Raw genomic sequence first — 19,597 nt, 5'->3', positions numbered from 1 at the left:
CTCCTCCTCCGGCCGGTGCCCCCCGCCCCGCCCCGCCCCCACTTCACCGGGCGGTGGCTGTTCGACCCGCAAGTTTGGCGGGGGGGAGGCAGGTATCGCGAGAAGAGCAGCCGCGCGGGATTTTTTTCTTAAAGGAGACGGCCGGGAAGCGAAGGGAAGCGGAGCGGAGCGGAGCGGGCGAAGTCTCGCGAGACCTGCCGGCGTTCCCGCGCGGCCGTTGGGCCCTTAGGGCGGCAACGAAGCCTCCAGGCTTTGGGATGCCGTGGGCGGGCGCCTCTCGGCCCGGTGCTCTCGTGGTTACTAGCGTTTCACGGACAACAGATGGAAGTGCTGCTGTGCAGGGTACTTGGGGGTGCTTGGCCTGAGGGCAGCCACAGCTCTGTGAGCTGCCGGCGGGGAGAGTCCCCTGCAAAATCCAGTTTGGTATTGGGGGCAGTGAATGTCTGGGCTGTGCTCTGCTGCAGCACGCACAAGGGCAAAAACAAAAACGTAGCAGTGCTCAGAGGTCTAATCTGCTGCACATAACGCTGTTGTGCAAATTAACAAGCAAAAAATACAGCATCACACGTGAATGTAGCCCAGTGGAGCGTGTATACCGAAGCTGGAATTTAATCGGGCTGTTTTCAGCCGTTGCTACTGTTTTCACATATCTTCAGGGCTGTCAGCTCTCTTATAGTTTGTTGTAAGCATACTGAAGTCTGCAGATTTTTTCTTTTCCAGAAAAGCTACATTTTCTTGCTGAAGCTGATGACAGCGCTTCTTTTATTATCAAGGGAACTGTCTGGGTTGGACTGCTTTTTAACAAACTGATCACAACCTTTCAAATCAGCAAAAAGTCAAGCAGGCAGGCCCCCCCTTTCAACAGAGATTTAGATTCAGAGTAAGTTGTGTTTTGTACGTGTATTTTTTTCTAGAATCAGATGATGACTTGCTTCTACATAGTGTGTCAAATTCGAAACTAACAAGGGAAACAAATAAACGTTTACCGTCTTATGGCTTCCTGAGCCATTTTAAAACAGAACACTGAACAATTTTTTTTCCAGTTATTTGTGCCAGTTTCAGAGCACCTAGCACCTTTCAGACTAGATAACCCAATAACTGATTTTTGTCTCTTTCTTCCTAAATGATTGAATTATAAGTTTATTGCGAGGTAGTCTAAACAGTTTATTTTTTTGATTTTTCTGTAAGCTAAAAATATCTGTATACCAGATAGACAGTTTCTGGAATGCCAGTAATAAACAATGAGCAGCAGAAAAGTAGTTACCAGCTTACAGATATGCTGGAGCTGATGCTGGTTCATAATGTTCTGTGAAACAGTATAGGCTGACAGAAAGGTGTAAAGGGAGATAGCTGATAAAGTATTTAGTTCTGTTCTTTCTTTCTTGTCTCTACGTCTTAAAAGTATTCTACAAAGGAATATAGTGACAGGACCTGTCATATGACACAAACCAGGTCAGTGGCAGAGCCAGGAACAGGACATAAGAGTCTTCAGAAATTCAGGCTGCACTGAATTCCTGAATTCAATAGCAAACCCACCAATTTCAAAGGAGGAACAGTTCATGTCAGTTCTCTTAATTTCCACTGTAGTGCTCTGACCAGACAGCAGTGCTTCTTTTCACATCACTGGGGGGGTTAGCCACTTATGTTTGACTCCTTGCTGATGGCACAGTGTGCTAGAAAGTCTAAGAATGAAGGAATCTGAGTGTAATGTGAGATGATGTACACCTGGATTTTTTTTTTCATAAAATGCTAAATGTAAAAGTGGAAAAAAATTGGTGCAGCTTTCGCGAGAGGTAATCAGTAAATGAATATGGAATGGTGTGGAATTTTTCCACCCTTAAAAAAACAATCCTGAACAAAAACCCCTTCTGAGTCTCAGAACTATATTCCAGATAGTGAAAGTCATGCAAATACTATACGTAGTCTCCAAAAGAAGCTAACTAGCGAAGTTGTTTAATATATTATTTCAAACATTTTAAGGCAAGTTAATTTACAAGGCAAACTATTTAAGCAAGACTGTGATTCGGTTAGTATAATCTACAAATCTTGTCATTGTGTCGTAAATTGGTTATTGGCTAATTTTATCCTTGCTTGTTTAAGCTGCTGAAAAGAGAGAGTCGTGTACTGGGTAGTCTTAAGAAAACCTGATGTCTGCAAGAAAATTGTAACCAGCTTTGGACGCAATCCTGTGTTATTCTACTTATATCATCTTGTACTCCAAGCGTACAGTCAATGAATGCGTGAAAGCTGTTGAGTTTTCAGAGACTTTTTTCTCTCAGAAACAATTAGCATGCTCCAGAAAAGATTACTGTTGTATTTGATGGTGTGTTCAAACATTGAGCCCCAAAGCAAGGATGAGATCTTGGATAAATGCCCGCTTTAATGTTAAATGTTTTCCTTTTAACGTACTGGGCAGCACTGTTCTTTTCACCAGTGTTTTCAGTAAGGTGCCAGATTACTCATCTGTTTTTTTATTTTGCTTGCTTCTAGACTTATTGTCAGCATCCCAGCCAGAAATACAAGACAGCAACTAGCTTTTGGCAGGTGCCATAAAAGCAGCCCTTGAGACCAAGCGAAAGGTAATTATTTGGCATCTTGATGTATACTAAACATCCTGTAACTGAATTTCCTCCCATTGCAGCCTTAATCTGTAGCAAAATCCATAGCAGAAAAAAAGGGAACTAAAGTTATTCTCCAAGAAGGAATTGTAATAGTAAACAAGCAGGGAGAATAGTTGATGGAGTGTGTAACTGTGGTACTCAGAGAGCAATCTTACAGTTTGTATTATAAAGAGGAAAGATGAATAAGTTATGGTAAATTTTATACTGTACAGGCAATAAGATCTGGCTTTTGGGGATAAGACTTAAGTGATAGAGGACCAGTTTCCACAACTGTCTTATGTCTATCCATTATCAGAAGAGCTTAACTGGATGCAGTAACACCTTGCAAAGTATAAACTCAGTAATTAACAGCCGTCTTATTCTTAACAAAAAAATTCAACCTCCCCCCCCACCCCAGGCATCTGGCCAGCTTGCCTCATAATTCAGTGGTAATTTAATAGAATGTTACAGGAAAAGCCTAAATTCCCACATCTTTATTATTTGGACAAACACATTAATGTATTTTTAATAGCACAATAGTAAGTAGTTTCATTAATGAAAATTAGGCATTTGTAAGTATCACGCAAGATCAATTTTTAAAGCAACTTTGATTATGTTTTTGATGCAGAATACATCAGTTTGTGATGAATATCTATTGTTACTGATTATCTGACAATTTCAATTGATTTAATGACATTTTGGGGAGGGATTAAGCACTAGAGAAGAAAGCCTGGGTCCTTGGTGCATCTGCAATAGCGTTGGGTACAATGAAGATAGCTAGGTTGGCTAATGAAAGTTCTACACCCTTGTGCATAGAATATTTTCAGAGACAAGGTACGGCAATAGAGATTCTAATGTATGGCTCTATGTGCTGTTTCCTACCTGCCTGCTCTGAGATTAATGAAGACTTCTGCAGCCAGAAGCAACATTAAGTTGCTTCCGTAAGTTGCTTTGCTGTTAGCCAGAATTTGCTTCTACCTGAACTTAATGAAAGGTGGATTATGTTTGGTTAACCAGTTCTGTTAGACTAATGGGAGAGTAGCTGGCATCAAAGCACTAAAACAGTTTCTGGACCATTAAACTACGTGAACATCAGGCACCACCTATACTGGGGGAGGTTGTTTAAAAATTGAATGTAATATAGTGCCAATAAATTATATTGTTTTAGAAATCTACGTGCAATCATATACTTTACTGCATTCATTCAAAAGGAATGTGACAAGAAACATACTCTCATAAAACCAAAGCTGCAAACAGGATGACATTTCAGATTTTAAAAACTTGGCAAAGTAAACACAATGTAACTTCATCATGACCTCAAACACTTAATACACCTCAGTCCTCAGAGCATCTTAGAAAAATCAGCAAGAGTATAGGCTGTTCTACTAAGGCAGACTTTTACACCGGGTTGTTCTTGAAGATAGATGTGTGTTTATACTACAAAGTGTTTATTTAACCAGTATTATGTTGCATTTCATTCTTATGGAGATCTTTGTGTTTAATAAAGACTCTTTCCTGCAGACTACAGCTGTTATTTTACTGTCACAAATACAGTATTACAACTTCACAATAGAATGAAATAAGAACCATTAAATTCTTACTTAAACACTTTAATTTTTCTAAAAAGCAAACAAGGAATAAAATTCTACCTAGACTCCAAGGATTCTAGTCTGCTTTTCAGTCAGTGGTAAAACCTCCATGAATTAGCTAGAAGCAGAATTGTACCTCAAAATCCCACTGAAGTCACTAGAGTGAATCTCTATTGCCTTCTTCTAATGTGTTCCTTCAAGAGGGACAAGAAAGGGAGGAAGGCACTATTAACAGGAACAGTTGGTTAGCTTTATGCCAGTAGAGAGTTTTCCTCTGCCATTACGGTTCTTCCAGCAAACTACAAGCAGCCTCTGTATCTTATGCCACTTGGAAAAAAAAAGCTAGAACACGAGAGAAGCTGGCCCATGTAGATTAGGACTTCTCTCCTGCAGTACCCTTATAGGACCTAGCCCATAATGAGAATGTTTTCAGAGGCCAGTGAATTGATTTACTTCTTTCATGTGTCTGTAAAAGTTTTTAGAAAATAAGAGCTCTTCTTTAAGGAATTATTTCTAGCTCAAGCTAGAAGTTATTTGCTAGGCTATCTACAATACCTCTCACCATAGAACGATTTGTAAAAGGACTTCATTTTGAAAAACTTGCCATTGCTGAAAAGTTCAAATACTTATCCAAACTCCATATAAAACTTTGAACTCTACTCCTATTTGACTTAGTTTAGATTTCCTAAGAGGAGTGTTAGACTCAGATAACAGCCAGAATGAACAGGATGATGGGGATAAGCACTTTTTAAAGATGTGCTATATCCCTGAAAGCATTTCAGATGTAACGTTGTGGCCTTCCTGTTCGCTCTGCTTCGACAGAGACGGGAGATAAATTAACTGACGTGTATCTAAAAGGGGCAGCTTAGTCACATTTACAGCAACCTTCACGTCAGTATGTCTGGAAACAAAACAAGTTAGTGAGCCTTAAATGCAGTCAGCATTTGCAGACCTCACTGAAACCCATAGAAAGGACAGGCACCTGGAACTGTTGAAAATGCAAGTCAATTGTTATTCAATTCAGTGATAAAAATGGCAGCATTGAAAGCGGCACAAAGAGGAACTGAGAACTTAATTACGTGATATGCACTGAATGAAACAAACATTTCGGAAGGCCTTTTGTCTTCCCGGGAGTTCATTTGCTACAGTATTTTACACATTCTCCACTAATAGTGTTCAAGAAGCTCTTAGGCTTCTTCATGGAAATCAGCCTGACTCTGGAGTGTGTGTATGCTAAGACAGCTGATACAGGGAACAAACTGGAGGAATCAGAGCCCTTGTGTGCTGTTGCAGGGCTACAGTCTCATCAGCGTTACGGAAACATGGTGGGATAGCTCACCCGACTGGAGTGCTGCTGTGGGTGGATACAGGCTGTTTTGGAAGGACAGGCTGGAATAACGAGGATGGGGATTGGCCCTTTATGTGAGAGAACGGTGGGGATGCATGGGACACTGCCTGGAGGGCAGTAAGGAGCCAGCTCAGAGATTATGGGTTAGTATGAGAGGGCATACTGGCATGGGATCAACATTGTGGTGGATGTTTGCTACAGACCATCTGATTAGGAAGAAAAAGTAGATGAGGCCTTCTTCCGACAATTGGAAGAAGCCTCACATTTGCAGGCCATCATCCTCCTCACAGGGGACTTCAGCTACCCCAACAATTTGCTGGAAGGGCAACATAGCAGGGCACAAGCAGTGCAAGAGGTTTCTGAGTGCATTGGTGATAACTTCCTGACATCAATGATCGAGGAACCAACAAGGGGAGATGCCCTCCTGGGCCTCATACTTACCAACATGGAAGAACTGGTCGGGAATGTGAAAGTTGGGGGCAGCCTTGGCTGCAGTGACCATGAAAGGATGGAGTTCAGGGTCTTGAGAGAAGGGAACAAGGCAAATAGGATCACAGCCCTGAACTTCAGGAGAGCAGACTTTGGCCTGTTCAGGGATCTGCTTGTAAGAATCCCATGGCCTACAGGCCTGGAGAGAAAGAGGGTCAAGGAGAGTCAGTTGATTTTCAGAGATCACCTCCTTCAAGTTTGAGAACCATTTATCTTGATGTGCAGAAAATCAAGCAAAGGCAGCAGGAGGCCAGCATGGGTCAACAAGCTGTTCCTGACAAAATTCAAACATAATAAGGAAGCGTGCAAGAGGTGGAAGCAGGTCAGGTGACTGGGGAGGAGTATACAGTCTGAATGTGCGGAGAGAGGATCAGGAAAGCCAAAATCCACCTCACGCTGAATCTGACGAAGAACATGGAAGACAACAAGAAAGGCTTCTAATCGTATATCAGCAGCCAAATAAAGATGAGGGAGAACGTGGGCCTGCGGCTGAGGTACCTGAAGTTGAGGTACTCAATGCCTTCTTCACGTCTGTCTTCAGTAGTAAGATTTGCCTTCAGGAATCCCAGGCCCCTGAGACCTATGGGGAGTCTAGGGTGAGGAAGACTTACTATTAGTTGAGAAGGATCATTAGGGAACATTTAAACAAATTGGACATACAGAAGTCCATGGGATCTGATGGGATACCCTTATGAATGTTGAGGGAGCTGGCCAATGTTGTTGTGAGGCCACTCTCAATTGTCTTTGAAAAGTCAGGGTGATAGGTGGAGGTTCCTGAGGACTGTCTTAAAGAAGAGGGAGGACCTGGAGAACTACAGGCCTGTCAGCCTTACTTCCATCCCCGAGAAAATGATGAAGCATTTCCATGATGAAGCACTCCTGGAAGCCATTTCCAAACATATTAAGGACGAGAAGGTGATTGGGAGTAGTCAGCATGGACTTAGGAAGGGGAAATCACGCCTGACAATCGCAATAGCCTTCTGCAATGAAATGGTTGGCTCTGTGGATGAGGGGAGAGCAGTGAATGTTGCTTATCTTGACTTCAGCAGGGCTTTCGACTCTGTTTCCTGTTAACGTTCTCACAGACAAACTGATGAAGTACAGACTAGATGACTGGACAGTGAGATGGATTGAAAACTGGCTGAACTGCCAGGCCTAAAGGGATGTGGTCAGCAGCACAAAGTCCAGCTGTAGTCCAGTCACTGGTGGTATATGTTGGAGTCAATACTGGGGCGAGTACTGGCCAGAACATTTTCATTAGTGACCTAGCTGATGGGACAGAGTCCCTCCTCAGCAAGTTTGCAGATGATACAAAATTGGGAGGACTGGTTGATACACCAGGAGTGTTCTGCCATTCAAGAGGGACCACAACAGGCTGGCGAAATGGACAAATAGGAATCTCATGACTAAGTTACAAGATCTTCAAGTAATTTTCTCTTTTCTGTTCTCAGTATTAAAAATAAACGCCTAGAACTGCTAACTCAGCATGACTGGGAATGCTGCACGACACTTTAGCATAACAAATAGATAACATTTTGAGAATTTAAATAAATATATTAGAAATCCCTTGTATTGTCAACTCATTCTCTTTCGGAAACAGACTGCACGCTCCTAAATCTTAAACTCTTAGAAGCCAGGATAGTATAATTCTTATTACGTGCCGCAAAATTGTCCTTTAAAGTTCATCTGCCAGATAATGTGTTATTCAGCTTGAATAAACTTTAGAGACTGATTCCAAGTGTGTCAAAGTATTGATTCACTTCCCTAGAGTGTCTGCTTAAAGGGTGACTTGATGAAAATGTGAAGTTTTGTCCTTAAATAAATATTGTATGTAAATGGATCATGTTAGCAACACTCAAATTTCATGATTGCCTGGAGTGGAAACTGGATAATAAGGCTTCTCAGCTCCATTGGATTTGCAGCAGGTACTTGTGTAGAGCTGTTTTGAACGTTTCAGAAAAATGTGTGAACGTCTGAAAGACTTGTGGACCAGTCTCAGTCATGCGCTGGGCCTAGTTAAACCAAATCAGCAGAATTATTCTTCAGAGGATCTTCTATTATGTGTTTCACATTTCATTTTACAAATAAAAATTATTTCAGAAATGGAACAGAGCTTTCCATTAGGAACAGTAATCATAGAAATGGTTTGTGGAGATTACAGCTGAGTTTATAGCCAGTAATCCCTTTTTCCCTTCAGGAAAAACCAAAAAAATTTTCTTTTTTCCAGCTTAAATTCAGTTTCTTGAGTTTTGACTGACACCAAAACATGAAAGGAAATAATTAAAAGCAATGCACATGCACAAAAAGAGGGGGAAGGACACAGGTTTTTGTTTACTTTCTCGCGTAACTGATAGTTACCTGTCCTTGAGAGATGAAAGAGTAATGATTCTAAGGCCTTCTTATCAGCAGATAACATGTAAATGTGATTTAGTATAGAAGGCTGGACATGCATCTTTCATATGTAGTTGTGTTAGCCAAAATGTGATGCGTTACTTTTTTTAAGGAAACATGGGCAGACATACATACCAAAAAAAAAAAAAAGCAAGGAACTCTGAAACTCTGTTAAAAGATTTGATTCCTGCTTAAACAAAAGAAATCCAGTTCCAATACTATGAATAAAATGCAGTGCTTCCTACAAGGTATTTCTTGTGCTTCTTCTCAGTGTTATTCATACAACACATCTAGCAAAACAGAGTAGCTTGATTAAGTGGAATATTTAAAGGAACGTTATAGCTGTGTACAAATATGTTAAAGATGTAAAATATAGCTAGACAAGTAGTGGCTGTCAAACAATTCACCAGTCAGGTCCCACAAAACATGTAAGAATGCTGAGTGCACATGTAGCAGGCAGGGATATTTTTTGTTCTTGGGGAATTATTCCCCCAACACTGAAGTCAGCTAACCTCATTTACTAGGAAGATCAGACTGCCATTGGTGCCAGAAACCACAAACGTCTGGGAGCAGTATGTCAGAGATTATTTCTGCTGAATCAGCTCTCAGTGTAACAAATGTATTAAACTAGTAACCCAAGCACAGAGACGTTTTATAACACAATGTGAAATATACTACAAAGTATATCTTTGATTTAGACAAATTTGTGATTCCTTTTCCAATGGTGACTGTTTTGTAAACAACCTGAAACTGTTTGTAACACCAGCCACAGATAGATCCATTAAAGTAGCAGTAAAACCACTGATGGATTTGTTGGTCTTCCCTTACATATAAAATTGAAGATAAAAGGAAAACGGGAAGCATCAAAGGAATTATTAAGTCAGTTATATTCAAAGTTAATTTAATTTGAAAGATTAATAAGAAATGCATTATATGTTAAATAAAGAAATAAGTTGCAGTGCATGCCTTTGGCTAGGTTAGTGTCACTTATAATCATTGTCAGGTACCTGATCACTGTTATACATAACTTCTCTGTTAGTTTTTTTTCAAAATAAGACGTCATTTATCAGTTTGTACATGTGCACATACACGCTTATGCTATGTATGTCACTGCTACCTAAATAAGCTGAAACGCATTCCTACTTTATAATTAAAGCTGTTCAAATACAAGAATCAACAAACAAAAGCTAATAAAATGAAATAGCCAGTCATATGCCATAATAACTAAGCCCTACTGTCCAAATCAAACATAAATAGCTTCCTCAACTGTAAGCACATCCTCAATTACTTTGAATGTCAGTCTGAATCTCACTGTTTTAATTATTTTCCATGCTTCACCTTAGGCAGTAAATTCTATGTTGATCCCAAATTTCTTTTTTTTGATGTAGCATATAGAATAATTTATTTTATAAATTATAGATATATATAATTACAGAATTATAGAATTATAGATCTATATAATTATAGAATAATTTATTTTATATTTTAAGTAATTACCTTCACCATCAAAAACATTTGTTTTTTCTAGCTTGAATTTACCTCTAAAGCAGGTACTAAACTTCCTTTGTTTTTTTGAAGCCAAATAAAAAGCAATTATTCACTTTTACTCTGAAATTGGATCCCTTCCTTAATAAATTTTCCTCATTTTTAAATAGAACAGATGCCTCTCTTTTGTGAAATATTTGCTATCGAATTAGTTTAAAATCACTCTGGTTTTGCTAACACATTTTAAGGAACAGACCAGGGTGAAGAAGGGATTTCGGCATTTATTGGATTTTGGAAGAATACTTTGTTTCTGAAGAAGATTGCTTGTTGACTTTAAGTAGACTTGTAATTCAGTTAGTTGCACTGTCACAGGGCTGCACTGAGCAGTGGACCAGCCTTCTTCAGTATAGTGCTCTCTCACACAAAATGCTTCATTTCACCTTCCCTAAACAAAGAAAACTCATGACATCAGTTTGCCTGGTAAATAAAGACAAAAGGGGGAAAAACAGATAAAAATAAAAATACAAAGCATTCGATTTCTTCTGCTTCTACGAGTCTTCCCACAACACTCAAGATCACCACCAGTCTAGTGCTTCGCAGCCCCTTTTCAAACTCAACTATCCCTTCGTGATCAGCCCTAGAAGCTGAATCTTTCCATATGGGCTCTCAGGTATAAGTAAGGCAGGAATAATTGTCTCCCTAGGCCAGTTATCAAATGTAGTCCACTGACTTTAACAAAATAAAAATATGGAGAAAATCTACACTTGTAGTCACAGATATAAATAAAAGGGAAAAAATAGCAAAATAAATGTTCCCGAGAGCATTCTTACCACAGCCACTCACTCATACTGCATGTAAAATTTTTTTCTTAACAGATTAACTTGTCATGTACTCAACGCGGTGCGTATAGGTTGTGAGGGAATAATTCTGTGTAAAACAGACGTGCAGCTATCATGATTTCACTGATGTTTATCATCTAACTACTACAACAACTAGGACCATAAGAATAAATAGGTAACTTCAGCCACTAGAGAAAATGAAAACAAAGGAGAGGTCTCCTCAGTCATATTGTTAACTTGAGGTTTCATGTCTTCTGTGAGATATAAATAGCATTTGTATTCATTTGTGTGCATGTAATGTCTTATTAGACTACTTTGGGCAAAACAGATTAAAAATTCTCAATTAGCTGGCTATATCTGCATGTATATGAAGTTAATTTAGCTAGTACAAAATAGGACAATCAAATCAGTTTCCTACAGATGTAGGGTGTGCATTAAAAATAGAAATATTATGTTTTAGGGCAAGCTACATAGAAGAAAAAAAACAAGTGCTTAAACTTTTGCTTAATTCAGATTTTCCGAGTAGTACCATCCTTTCACAACAAGACAGTGAACTACTTAAATTCTTTCAGTTGAGTGGGACTTAAGTCTTATCTTAAGTGATTTTCTAAAACAGAGTGAGATTAGTCAGTAGTTATTGTTAGGACAAATTAGAGCCTAAATGATTACATCATCCCAGAAAGACCACAGAAGGCAGAGACACATCCATCTTGTTCCTAAAAAGCCATATAATCTTGCTTCCTTTAAAAAAAAAAAAGGCTACTATTAACTCTTATGAGGTAATAGGTTGTTTTGACCATGTCATTATCCAGATTTATGTATATATCTTTCAGCTTCACTCAAAATCTAATTCTCTTCAATCACTCCAAAGGCTTCAGGACTAGTAATTGTTAGAATCCTCCATGGATTACCCCTGATCCTCAAAGACATGAGAGCAATTCCAAATTAACTTCCAAATACATTTATGTAAACTGTGTATCCCATCTCAGAAAGAATAATCCACTACATTCACATGTAAACAGAACCTTTAAATATGCAACAGATGTTCCATTTTTTGAAAGGTTCTTGAATTCATTGACAGGCCTTTGGCTAAACTGATGAATTAATTTGTTCGGGGCAGATTTCATAAATCTGCTAATAATTCTTACCCTTACACATCTTGACTTGATTTCTGAGATCTACAGCATGTGGTTTAAATATTTTAACCTTTACTACTTTAATCAGGTAACATTTATTTCAGGGCAGGATGATGATCGGTCATTGAAAGATATAGTTGACTAGGAAATAAAATCCAATTTGTCGGTTAAACAAACCTCCACATCTGAAATAAGAATACAAAATCAGTCTATTATTACTGAATCCCTGAAATGCTTAGCGGTTTTGATGTCACTCTCCTTTTCAAAAACGTATAGTGCTGGATTGCTAAATATTGCTGTTATGCAGAAACCATAGTTACCATGCATCGTATAGCTTATTTCTTGGAGTGGCTCAAGTGTAACCTTTAACGCTATATTGAGATTTATTTATATCATGTTAAGCTATTTTTCTTTAGTACTCAAAGGCAAAGTATCAATATCAAACTGAAAATGAATTTTGTTTAAGCTCTTGTTTTGGAAAGGTCTTTACTTTAGCTATGTTAATACCTCTCATGTAGTGTACCAAATTATATCAACTCATTTAAGGGTTTTTTATTGATGTGTTTGATAGAGTGCAATGGTTTGTGCATGTAAAACTACATTAGAAAGATTTTTGTCATCCTTTCCTGGGCAACTGGCATGCCAGCTGCCTATTCAATAAACTTGCATATGTTTTCTTACTGTAATGGGACATTCAGAGAGGTCCACAATTTAACAGTCTCAAAGCTATAATAAGGATACATTGCAGTCACGATATTTTTATTTCTGATGAAAATCATTAAGAGAGAAAAGATTCATTCTCTGTCTCTTCCTTAAAGTTTGCCAGCACATGGAATAGATATGCTGTGGACTTTTGCAGACCATCATGAAAAATATATAATCAAAAATTTCTATATTAACAGTGCCCACTGTGAGTTTTTTTTTTTTAACTGATCTTAACAATAATCTAGTACTTTCCTAAAAATTTCAGGAATTTCTGTGTCTTCTCAAATGCCTCAGTTGTATCTCTTCTATCTCTGTGGTGACATCTCTAATGCATTTGTTTATCAGTAGGAATGCACTTATGGACAAATATGTAGACATTAAAATGTAACTGAGTAGTGTATCATATTGAAATTAGAAACATTATCATGTTCTTACATTAAATTTAGTAACACCTAAAATTATCTGGAGAGGTCACAGAATTTTTGTAAGAATTTAAATTGAACTTGTAATAGAGCGCTGGAGTCTTGCATATGGTGCTGTCAAGTGATCCTTAGACTAGTTTATAAATCTAAGCTTAGCTAGGCTTAGAAGAATCTAAGCTGAGTGTATGTTACTAGTCCCCATCAGTATCAATGCACAGAACTCTATGTGTTACAGCCTAATCAAGGAAGCTGAAGTCTGTTCTGAAGCAATTTATGGTTTTTTACTCTGAAGTGTTTCTCTGCTGCAGCAGCAAACACAGTGATGGACTTGTGAGAATTGCAGGACTAGGCACTAAATTCATAACAATCAAAGCCCTACCCATCTGATTTGACCTTCAAAAATAAACTGAATTGTAGTTAAAATCAATCTAGATGGTTTACATTTACTTGAAAGAGGTGTACAATTAACATTTCTTAATCTGGGCCAATTAGGTATATATACTTCCTAGATCTCTACTCTGAAAATGCTCTTCATGAAGTGGAACTCGATTTCGTGAGTGAAAAAGTAATGAAAAATTAAGCTTTTGCTTACCATCTTGTGTTTATTAATTTTAGCATTTAAAAAACCCAAACTATTCTGGAAACAGGAGACCTAACAAAGCTTTTATTTTTTGCTTTATACTGTTCACAAGGCTCTTTCTTGCCAGTCCTTCCACAGGCTGTAATAATCTCAGATATCAGCCCACCAGCTAACTTGTAGCAGCCAAGCAAAATGTGTTATAGCTGTCTCCCATTTGCCTTTCCTTGGACAATGGCATTTGTATTGGCCTCTCTACCCAGATGGAAGATTTCGTTGAATTTGTAGACATGCAATTATCATAGATATTTTTTAGGAGACAGAAAATCTGTCTTCAGAGATTTGTAGAACTTGACAAAGTCTGAGCAATGTAATGTAACGTGAAGTTAGGCAGGTTTTCAGCAAGAAGTTGAACTATATGACCACCTAACTTATGACCTAATCTTACCTAAAATTCAGTTATTCTGTCACCCCTTTAGTTTTGAAATTGGCCAGAAGATTTGAAGATTATTAGGGGAGTCTCGTAGGTGCTACCATCACATCTTGTTACTTTGCAAAGCCAAATGGAAGATTATAATACCTATGGTGCAAAATAAAGGATAAGACATGAAATGCAAGCAGAGTGCATATGACTGAATTCATTTTATCAGCTGCCACACAGCTCTCACTGGAACAACCAGAATTCATTATGATCAGAGGTCCTTTGAAAGTCCTGATCTAGAGAAATCAGCCAAAATCTCTGGGCCTGTACTTTGATTCATACATCATATTTAGCACTTTGGTCCTACTTTTTCCATGACTAAGAGTGAATATTTTTGAGAAAAGAATTATTTTCATCTTATTCACTAGAGGGAATTTCCTGCAGGGTAAATCTAGTTTACATCATTCTCAGGAATCAGGGTTCATGCTAATGTGCTGTCCGCATTGCCATAACAATGCAAACAGAGCTTACGCCTTTAAGTTCTCGCCAGGAGCAAACATAGCCAACCGCGACCAACGCCCACTAGAGGAATTTTGAAATTGTTGTCAGATACTATACCTCACAAATATTGAACGAGCTGCATGTATTACAGAAACAACTATATGATTAGCCAATCCTCTGCTTTGTTATATTACAAAATTTGGAACATACTAGAAATAGGTAATGGGATAAACCTATAATTGGAAAACAAATACACTATAAACTGCATGATGTTGTTAATTAATTTTCTTCAAATGTGTTATTTAATAGTGACAATATCTTCTGTCGTAGAATCTCTGAAACCTAGTCAATAACATATCTTAACATATATTGAGAGTAGTAAACCATTTTACAGCTAGGCAACCAAATAAAAGGTGGTTGAGTGAAAGATTTGCCCCCAAGAAAAAGGAAGACTTACAGCAACTAGAAATAAAAAATCCTTAGATCTAAACTCTAGATTCTCACTGCTACACTCAAATTCTAAGACCAACTTTTACTTGTAGCATGTTGTTCTCTACTAAAAATTTTTGAGTTCCACACCAAAATCAAAGGACCACAAACAGAATTAGATGCAGAGGTACAAAAATATGTAGGCATGCAATGAAACAGCACCATTCATGCCAGAACCGTTTAAAAATAATTTTATATAAACACAGAAGTCATTCTTCTAAGTCAGCTAATGTGGTTATCTCCATTTGCATAATATAACCAGAGAAGATTGTATTGCTCAGCCATTCTCTCTGAACTCTTTAATTTGGAAAGCATGTACCTCTAGGATAAGAAAATGGAGTATATAAATTTGCATATTTCTTTCAATGAAAATACATGGTTGAAACCAACTGCTGTCATTTGACAAAGGCAGTTTCATCTGACAAAAATGTTTGATCTCAGTATTGTAGTGTAAGTAGTATGATATCTGAAACCTGTTTATACCAGCAAACTGCTGATTTATTGAGGTAAATATGATAAGTTATTCCAAAAAAGTACTTTCTTGCCAGTGTAAGTCTTTATCAGTTAAGTATCTTTATCAGAAGAATTCAGAAGTGTAGCTGTATTAAAGTAGTTATACCAGAAAACCTGTCCTTCAGCTTGTTTACACTGATGTAGCTTTAAACTAGCTTATTTGGATATCAAGCTGCAGTTTAGCCACAGCAGAAATGAGCTTAGCCAGGGTGGGTTTTTTTATTTTTGTATGTAGGTTTTACAGCCTGTGTTGTGCTGTATTTCCTTGAAATGAAACTGATAATTGCACACAAGCAAGACAGTTTAAAGGTAGCTTGGATAATTTAGTATCTGATCATAGCTGAAACTTCTAGGTGAGCGTGCTAACACCTATGTAATTTATTGATATTGCTATATATTTACTTCAGATGCATTATAGCTGTGGCCTCATAGCGTGAGTGAAGGCACAGGCATTTAGGCACTGTGAAAACGGTTGTCAGTGTGGCGAGTTCCACAAGAATTAGTTCCTGCAGAACCGCTATTTGTTCCTGAGAAAAAACATTTATTCTAACTGAACAATCATCATTGGCTACTATTTTAATACTGTGCCTTAAAATTGGAGATGACAAAGAAAAAGGCACAAGGAAGGGATTCAGCTTTGAAAAATGTTCCAGTTCTATCACAATCCCGTATTGTAGTAAAGGCTTTTTTTAGTTTAGAATGTTCCTCTGAGTAATATAAAACAGTTAATTTAGCTAGGATGAAGGCATAGATTATGACCTCACTTTTATTTCTTTCTTGCCTCCCCTTTTCCATTTTTCCTTCTGACTTCAGGAAGGAGTCGTAGAATGAGAGGGAGCTATGAGTAGAGACCTAATGTGTGAACTCTAGGCTTTCAAAAACAGGATGCAAGAACTGCCTGAACTGAGATCCAGGTATATAGTTGCTGACTCACAAAATTATTTATGTACATGCTTCCTACAGATGGAGCTATAATGCAGTTTCTAAGGACCTGTTTTCTTTCACAGCAAATAAAGGGATGGCACCTCCACAAATGGGCTTGCTATTTAAAGGACTTTTATTGTGTTTCCATTTTACCTGAGTTTAATTTAAATAAGTATTTTTTAGGAAAGGTTAGTTTAAAAGGTACAGCTTCTGCTAGGTTGAGTTTTATTTTATGCAGAGAAGTGGCTTTTGAGGTTGTTGAGCTGTATTTTGTTCTCATTTAATGCTCATGCATTTAGCTTATTATTTCCTTTAGTTATATGGCAGCTAATGCACAAGGGCAAAAAATGAAGAATATATGGGAAGAAAACTGGTAAAGACACAAGCTCAGTATCACTGCTGTGTCATTTTACTACTCTTGCATGCCTGCTGCTGTTTTTGTCTTTTCTGTTATCTGTCTATACTATATGCTTTTTGGACCAAAGCCATTTTCTCCACATACGGAGTTACATGAATAGTATTTTAACACCTTTGTTTTAGAAAAAGAGTGGATGACTGTAATTTGGTTATGCTTAGGTTCTTTCAGAAAATTAAAGAGACATATTGTATCTTTCAGATTCCTCAGATACTGCACTGCTAAGGATTCATCCTTTCTGATCTTCTACTGTGCCACTCACCTGACAGCGAACAAGGAACTGCCTCAGTTGGCACCATGGACAGAGGCCCCCTCTATGTGTGGCTGTAGTTGTAGACTGTCCCTTCCTGACAAGTCTTACCTGTGTGTATAACTGAGAGATTTAGGTAATTTAATTAGATTAACTGAATTAGTTGCATTGGTAGATTTTGAGGGTGGATAATTCTTCCCCCAAAACTGGGCAAAATCAATGTTTCATCTCCTGTGAAGTATTTTTAGTTCGAGGATATTTCAAATTGACAACTGGTAGCTTAAATAGTCTGGAGTATTATTCCCTAACACATAATGTGAGAATAACAGTAAATACTATTGTGAACCAGTAGTGCAGCTGTAAGATGACATTGGCAAACTTTGCTTTTTGTTATTAGTCCTCTGCCCTCTAGAATATACTTACAGCCCCCTGCTATGTATCACCATTGCTACACCGAATAAACATATACAATTCTAACCCTAGATGAAAAGAATCAAGTCATACTCCACATGGAGCGCGCGGGCTTGTGTTTTTGTTTTCCTCATGAGAAATGGAAGATATTTACTGTCCGCAAAGGTCACCATAATTCAAATACAGCTTCTGGAGTTTCAGCACTACACTGTGATGAGTCATTCCCACTGACGTGAAAAAAAGAGAAAAGGTGTGTGCGTGTGGGTGGGTGGGTGGGTGGGGAGCTTCCTCAAAATATTGTTATCGTGCATTTCATGTTCAGCGGTTTGACACAGCACTATAGCTGCAAATCCCTTACTGATTAGAAGGGGTTACAGAACTCTACTTTGCAGTGGGGCTTCTTGGTTACAGCTAGCCCTAATTGGGCAAACTTGTAGGATTTGTATGGGGACAAGACAGGGTGGGAATGAGGTATCCCTCAGACCTGAGACAGAGCACTGCCTCCTAAGGCACTGTCACTTGCCAGAGCTTTCCATGTATTAAGGTAGGCTCCATATTTTTAGTGTTGGCTTCTGTGAAGTTTTATTTTGTTCTTCATATGCAAAATACAAGCAAAATATTCTCTACCAGGGCCCTATGAGTCCTTTGCAGTGGACTACAGTTCGGTTTCTCCTAAAACCTAGGACTGCAGTGAGATTCAGGAAGGGAGAGGAGATTCTTGCTGACTAAGAATACAGGAATGGGGCGTACCCCAAAATAGCGGGGACAGTCATTCCTAGCTGAATTTATGATCCACAGTGGAGGTAATGTCAGCAGTCAGGCTGTGGCCTATGCGTTGTGTTTTATGGTAGATGCTTCTGTCTTATTGCAGAAGATGATCCATTTTTGGCTGGCTTGTGTTCTTCTGACACTCTCCAAACAATGGAAATGCTTCTTGAATGCTTTGAGAGCTAGGCCCCCAAAGTGCCCTCTGTGACTAACAGTAACAGAAATGCCCTCCAAGTGGACAATGTATGAACCAGTTGGGTGCGTAAGCCTCTTAGTCTTGTGTTCATAGAGCTAAATCACAGAATCACAGAATCGTTTAGGTTGGAAGGGGCCTTCAGGAGGTTCCTCTCTGCCCAGCTCCCCAGCCTGTCCAGATCCCTCTGAATGGCAGCACAGTCTTCTGGTATAACTCTGGCGAATATTACAGAACATAGAAATTATTCTCTACTGAAAACAAACTCTTAAAGATCTGAATCACAAGTGGTCCTTGGTTGAGAGTTTCAGATGACGTCATAACTTTGTACAGTGATGACTTTGGGAAATTTCAGGTTATGAGAAGACAATGCATATTTGATCTATTCCATCCCATGTATCATTAGTTCAGACACTTCTTTAGTTTGGCTATATACTGAAGCTCACATTTGTTGACAATACCAGTGAAGCTTCTCTGACGGGTGGTGTAGAGAATAAGAACCAAAGATAAGTTGATAGTAAAAGAAAGTCCTTTGCCTCTTGAAAGGCGACTTAAATTGATAACAAGTCCTTTTTAATACAGATAATACTGAAATTTTATCTCACAGACACATGCTTATGAAGCAGGACTGAGAGCATTCCTTTCTCAGAAAGCAAAAATTGATACTGTCTGCCAGCTCAACTGAAAGCCACGAGAAAAAGGCTTACCATGCAGTTGAGAAGTTGGCTTTACAGTTTCTTGGATTTTATTTAAGGAATAGTTTTTCTTTGTTATTAGCAATGCCTGAGTACGATGAAAGAAACACCCTGCCTCTCCTTCTCCTTGCTGCCTGAGGCACTGTTATTTATCATTTCAGAGTTGTACCTTTCAAGTTCATAGGAGGGCCACACAGTCTTTTATCTTGTGAGGGCTGATGAATCATACTCAGCTATGGGATTGTAAGCCCTGTCTTAACTTTGGATTAAGTGGTGGACATTTCATTTTTGAATACCTATAAGAAGTACGTTAAAGATTGTAAGCAGCTACACAGTGGTGGCAGGCTATCCTAAGAGAGGATACTAAACTAGGAAACAGAAGAGTTAAAACAAAAGGAGCATGTTGTGTGCAGCTTCTACTTACTTTTTAATCTTC

General features: G+C 38.4%; 1 long non-coding RNA gene across 1 annotated transcript; it reads left to right on the top strand.

Annotated features, from left to right (window-relative positions):
• The first annotated feature begins 112 nt into the window (after positions 1–112).
• On the top strand, positions 113–17,711 carry LOC104147600 (uncharacterized). The gene is made up of 3 exons (XR_694924.2): positions 113–342; positions 2,491–2,579; positions 17,046–17,711. It is a non-coding gene; the product is annotated as an uncharacterized lncRNA (long non-coding RNA).
• The last annotated feature ends 1,886 nt before the right edge of the window (positions 17,712–19,597 follow it).

The sequence above is a fragment of the Struthio camelus genome, chromosome Z, assembly GCF_040807025.1.
Source record: "Struthio camelus isolate bStrCam1 chromosome Z, bStrCam1.hap1, whole genome shotgun sequence".
In the NCBI taxonomy this organism is placed as follows: domain Eukaryota; kingdom Metazoa; phylum Chordata; class Aves; order Struthioniformes; family Struthionidae; genus Struthio; species Struthio camelus.
Note: the sequence above shows the minus strand (reverse complement) of the source record. Positions and strands in the feature narration are given on the sequence as shown.